At 39.2% G+C, this 6,048-nt stretch overlaps 1 non-coding gene across 1 annotated transcript; it reads left to right on the forward strand.

Annotated features, from left to right (window-relative positions):
• The first annotated feature begins 2,791 nt into the window (after positions 1-2,791).
• On the forward strand, positions 2,792-2,864 carry TRNAK-CUU (transfer RNA lysine (anticodon CUU)). The gene has a single exon. It is a non-coding gene; the product is annotated as a tRNA-Lys (tRNA).
• The last annotated feature ends 3,184 nt before the right edge of the window (positions 2,865-6,048 follow it).

Raw genomic sequence — 6,048 nt, forward strand, 5'->3', positions numbered from 1 at the left:
TTGATCACTTGCTTTAGATTTCTTCACTGTGGTTTCACTTTTGGCCTTTGTAATTTATAAATATCTTATGCAGAAATACCTGGAGACTATGTAAATATCCTACTATCCCTCCACCTTTTACCCACTAATTATAATATCCAATGAGTCTTACTATGATGATGGTTTCCAAATGGTGATTTTCTAATTTTTCTCTTTTCTTTTGGCTTTATACTATGAGATCATCACAGTTCTGTAAGCAGAATGATATAATTATTAAATGAAGTCTCTTGCTTCTATATGGAGAATGATAAATGTATGAAAGAGTAGAAGCACAGAGACGTCTATGCTTTATTGGCATTATACTATGAGATTATTAGCAGTTTTTAAGCAGAATGATATGATTATTAAATGAAGTCTCTTGCTTCTGTGTGGAGAAAAATAAATACAGGGAAGAATAAAAATATAGAGAATGGTTAGAAATCTTGCAATCCAGTGTGCAAGCAGTAATGGAGAGTGAGTAGAGTCGTCGCAGTGGAGATGGAAATATGTTGATGGATTTTAGATGTGCAGGCTTGCTGAAAAATTAAAAGTAGAAAGTAAAGGGAAAAGGAAATTCAATTGCTTCTTCCTGTTAATGAAGCATTATAATTAAAAGTTTTTATTCATGAATAAATGGATAAAAAGGATATGGATATACTTGGAAGACTAGCAGTTTAATTTGTCTAACCCTCACTGAAATATCCTAGTTGCAATTTTTTCATGAAGGGTCCTGAGTTAGACCACTGTAGGCCAAGAAACGGAGAAGGCAAGGGCAACCCACTCCAGTACTCCTGCCTGGAAAATCCCATGGGCAGAGGAACCTGGTGGGCTGCAGTCCATGGGGTCAAAGAGTTGGACACGACTGAGCAACTTCACTTTCACTTTTCACTTTCATGCACTGGAGAAGGAAATGGCAGCCCACTCCAGTGTTCTTGCCTGGAGAATCCCAGGGACAGCGGAGCCTGGTGGGCTGCCGTCTAAGGGATCGCACAGAGTCGGACACGACTGAAGCAACTTAGCAGCAGCAGCAGCAGGCCAAGAAAAGACTTCTTCCCAGGTGTTACTAGTAAAGAACTCGCCTACCAATGCAGAAGACAGATGCGGGTTTGAGGCCAAGAAAATGCTGAAGAAAGCTAGAGTATAGTCCTAGGACGGTTCACCTTGAAGGTAAACTACAAGTACTCCAAACTTGTTTAAAGATCCAGTGAAACCCTTAATTAACTTTCCTGTTTGTATGTGATAAACACAATTTGAGTGCCTAGGGCCTACTGTGTATTCATTAACAATTGTGAATTTGGAGCTCTTTCTGAACCCATTATCAGATGAACTGTTTATGTGGGGACTGGATTGTTGATTTATCTCGTACCTTGGAAAAATGCATTGAGTTATGGTCTAAGGTTCGTGATTGTTTGCCTGATTCATTAGAAAACTTAAAAGGTGTGAGTATGGATGTGTTTTAATTACTTTAAGTTACTTTTGGAAATAGTGCATATAAAATCAATATGTAATCTACGCATATATTTTTCTTATAGGGTGATAAGGCTTTTGAGGTTATCAGAGTCTGTATACTTCCGTCTAGTGGAATAGTGCTTTGCACATGGTAGGTACTTAATAATTGTGTTGAGAATGCAAATAAATACAAATTCACTTCCCAGGTACATTCTGCCAAGTTATAAAATTGTTACAATACACCAGAATTTGCAAATGCAAGAAAAAAAAATTGTTGGTGAATAACTGCATTAATATTTCAAGCTTGAAAATTTTAAATATTCTGCTTAAATCCTAGGGGCACTTTGAGGAATCTAAACATAGTTTATGCCATACTTTATTACTCAGTTTTAAATAAAATAGCCCTGGAAACATGATGCCCAATGTGTTTAACTTGTAAATTCTGTGTTTTAGGGTTTCAGAAATTACTATCCCTAAGAATTCTTTGTGACTCTCAGGTTTACAATTAGGTTTTATCTTGCTGTTCTGAGCAGTAGAATAGACACCACTCCCATCACAGAAATCTGCAGATTTCCTTATCTAGAGAACTGCACTAGTATCTCAGAATATATATATTTCTGTAGATTATTCCATTATCTTAGCTTGTCATAATTTGATCAAAATTAGTTCTTTTCTCCTAGATTTAATTCTTTACCATAAGACTCAGACTCTACAATCCTTTCCTCTCGGCCTGTCTTTTGTGAGGGATGTGTAATAACAGCTTCTGAAGGTCCTCTCTCTGAATTGTCAGGCAGTTATGGGAAAGGGGGCTAATTTTAACTGAACCGGTTTCCTCTTCCTCAATTTAGCTTTCCTTGACTAGATCATATTAAAGGGAAATAAGTAAGCTCCACTGTTCTTCCGCGTGTGTAACTAACTTCATTAAAAACTTTGTATTCATGCTACGTCCAAAATGGTAGGAATTCATTATGGCATTCGATAGAAAGTGAACAGTCTTGATACGTGTTTATGTAAAGAAGACAACTTATTGGGTCGTAAATATTTTTAAACACTTCAGAAAAAAGATTCAGTGTTTCTGTAGTGACAGACACGTAACTCTTCAGTGCTCTTGTGATACACCCACGCTAAAAAATTACTAAATATAAGTACAGTTAAACAATTGTTTTAAAGAATTTTTAAAACCAGTTTGGAAGTTAACATTTCATAGCATGACATAAATTTTTTTAATATCAAAAAAGAAGTATAAAGAAACAAACAAAAAAAAAAAAAAATCAAATATAGTAAAACACTTTAAGAGGAGAAAAATCAAGCTCTTAGCACAGGTGCCCGGCTAGCTCAGTCGGTAGAGCATGGGACTCTTAATCCCAGGGTCGTGGGTTCGAGCCCCACGTTGGGCGCAGATTGTGCTTTTGGTTTTTTACTTTTCTTTAACATTCAGAGGTCTCCACAGCATTGTAACACACAAGGGTTTTTTCTTAACCGCTTTTAGATACTGTCAATATTAGCCAAATCTCTGGAAAAAAGACGAGTTTGCAAATTAAAGAGTTCTCAAATTGCGCTTGCGTACTTAAAGGAACACGTTCCTATTCCTTTTTCCTATCCCTTCCTAGCTCCTCCTTCACCAAGGAAACCGAAACGGCCAATGTTTACAGTTGAAATTGATTTTCTGTGTTACTGTGCCTTCCTGCATTATTGCTGTGAGAGGGCGGTTTTTTATTTAATCGGAATAAAATCAGGAGCCTCAATACTGGCAACTTTTCCAAAACTTAAGCGATGCCACGGAAAAGGAGGGAGTCGGAGGACTTCGAAGTTCTCTCTCGTTTAGTTTACGTTTTTTCTTCTCAATATAGGGCTTTCCTGGGGTAGGGATGGGGAAATGTCTTCTGGAGAAATATACAGTGAGAAATGTTCCATGCTGTTGTGAGAACCAGGGCACTATCAGGTTTTCTTCCACTGTTCGTGGGACTTATTTGGAATCTCTCCATCCAGTTGGATAGATATTAGCAAGTTAACATTCCGTTAAAGGGGAGGCTCTTTGAAACGAAAGCACAAAAGAACTGAGATGTGAAACTTCGAAAGGGCAATTATTACTAAGTATTATGGAATGTAGGACTTCCGTTTTTTTACCCTCTCCACTAAGAACTTTGAAATAATCAGGAAGAGAACATGCGCACCACAGCCAGTCCCGTTCCGGGATCTCACTCACCGGCCGCTGTAGGTGAAGGGCGCAGGCCCCAACCTGAATTACTATTTCCCGTACGCCGCGTGTTATCTGCTAGCTTTCCTCCTACTAAAGGACCAGTTTGTCTCTCTCGGTTTTCCCCCTCAACATACAAACATGCTGTTAATTCTCTATCTTAAAACAAAACGAAAAACTTTGACCTAGTTTCCCTGCAAGCTACCATTTTACCGTATTTCTCTTCCTTTTTGGAGCAAGTTACCCCACAGAGGCCCAAGCTCACCATTCTCTTCTCCCACGTGACAATGCCCTTCAGCCAAAGACCAAAAAACAAACTCCTGTAGTTGAACAAGTTTGACTTACAACCCCTTGCAGCGAGGGAGACCTGTGGGGTGTCTCAGTAAGAGAGTGTTAGAATCTACTACAGGATGTATGTTTTAGTCAGGGAATTTGGGAGAGGGTCTAAGGAAACGAGGGCGCCTTCTGGATTTCTGGTGTTCCCAGGAAGCAGGGGCCATTCTTTGATGTAAATAAATCTTATCTATAGGGAAAAGCAGACTAAAGGAGGGATAAAGCTGAAACTGATAAAGTCATTCATTTAGGACAAAAAGCTGTTCAGTGTTCTGACTGGGACTGGGACCAACTTGTCTAAAGTGAATGTTCTATGAAATGCGGATTCCACGTCCAGGCCTCCCCAATTTGTGACCAACCCACCATAAATCAGGGGTTCCCACGGTCTCTGCTGAGGTTTGTTCATTTCCTAGAAGGGCTCACAGAACTCGAAAAGTTTACTTATTCCTGTTGTATTATATAGGATACAACTCAGGAAGAGCTAAGCAGGAGAGATGCTTAAGGCAAGATATGGGGAAGGAACATGCCACTCTCCCAGCACCTGAACATTTTCACCATTCTGGAAGCTCTGTGAATCCTGTATGATAGGGATTTTTATGGAGACTTCATCACACAGGCATGACCAATTATTGACTCAATGGCGAAACCCTGTCCTCTCCCTAGAAGATGGGGCAGGCAGGGGTGGAGCTGAAAAGTTCTCCTTCAAAACATCACTTAAGACTCTGGTGACCAGCTCTCACCCTAAAGTCATCCAAAAGCCCTCCAAGAGTCACCTTTTGGTGAGAAGTACAAAAGGCACTTCTATTACCCAGGAAATTCTAAGGGATTTAGCAGCTCTGTGTAAGCTGCTCCTAACACAAGGATTTTAGGAGCCCTGTGTCAAAAACTACAGGCAGAGGCCAAATACATTTCTTGTGTCGCACTTGCCTAATTTGTCTGAGTCATTATAAGCCCCTCAATCACCCTATTCTAATTGGCAATTAGCCCCCCCCCCATTCACCTCATCCTACATTTTTTTTTTCTATAGAAGATATCTTCTTTTGTTATTATTTGCTTTACTTTCACCACATCCTTGGAACGTAGGTCCACAAAGGCAGGATTTTTGTCTTTGTTCTCCAATGTATCTCAAGCACCTAAATTAGTTATCTGGCAGATGTTCAATAAATGTGTTGAAAATTAGTGAATTAAGAAGGCTGTATTGGTTTCTTAAAGCTGCCATAAACAAAGTGCCCCAAACTGAGTGACTTAAAAGAAATGTACTGTCTCCCAATTCTGAAAGCTAGAAGCTTGAAGTCAAGGTGCAAGGAGAGTCATGATCTTAAAGGCTCTCTTGAAGAGTCTGTTCTTTACCTCTTTCTCTTCGCTTTCTTGTGGCAGCAGCAACCCTTGGTGTTTTTGGTTTGTTGGTGCCTAACTCCAGTCTCGGTCTGTTGCTACATTTTCCCATTTCTCTCTCACATGGCATTTTCCTTTTTGTATAATGACACCAGTCCTAGTGTCTGATTAGAGCCCATCCTAATAATCCCATCTTAATGTGGTTATACCTGCAAGTAAGGCCACATTCACAGGAGCTAGAACTTATAACATCTCTAATGCACACAATTCAACCCTTAACAGAGGGCTCCATTTCTTAACCTCAATCTCTGGTATCTGCCACTTTATAGTATCTATAAAGTTGTATTTCAGCTACAGACCTTATGTTTTATATTATTCAGTAATGAAAACCTCTTAATAAATCATCCAATGCTACAAAAGATAACTTTATGTTTACAACAAGAGATAATGTTAATACTGAATCCACACAACTATTAGTAGCACACCTATTCCTGGCCTAGTACACTTAAGAGATTTCAAAGTTAAGAAATGGAGCTTGGTTCTTATGGAGCTTATATTCCACAAAGAAGATAAAACCTGAATAGAAGCAAATACAAAGTGAAACTGTAAGTGCCTTGTTACAGATAATGTGCTTATGGGAAAGAGCACTACTTTGGGGAAAAGGGTGCTGTGGAAAATGGTAAGTTGAGAAGACGGAGAAGTCTCACTTTAGGAAT

This window comes from Dama dama, chromosome 12 (genome assembly GCF_033118175.1).
Source record: "Dama dama isolate Ldn47 chromosome 12, ASM3311817v1, whole genome shotgun sequence".
Taxonomy (NCBI): Eukaryota; Metazoa; Chordata; class Mammalia; order Artiodactyla; family Cervidae; genus Dama; species Dama dama.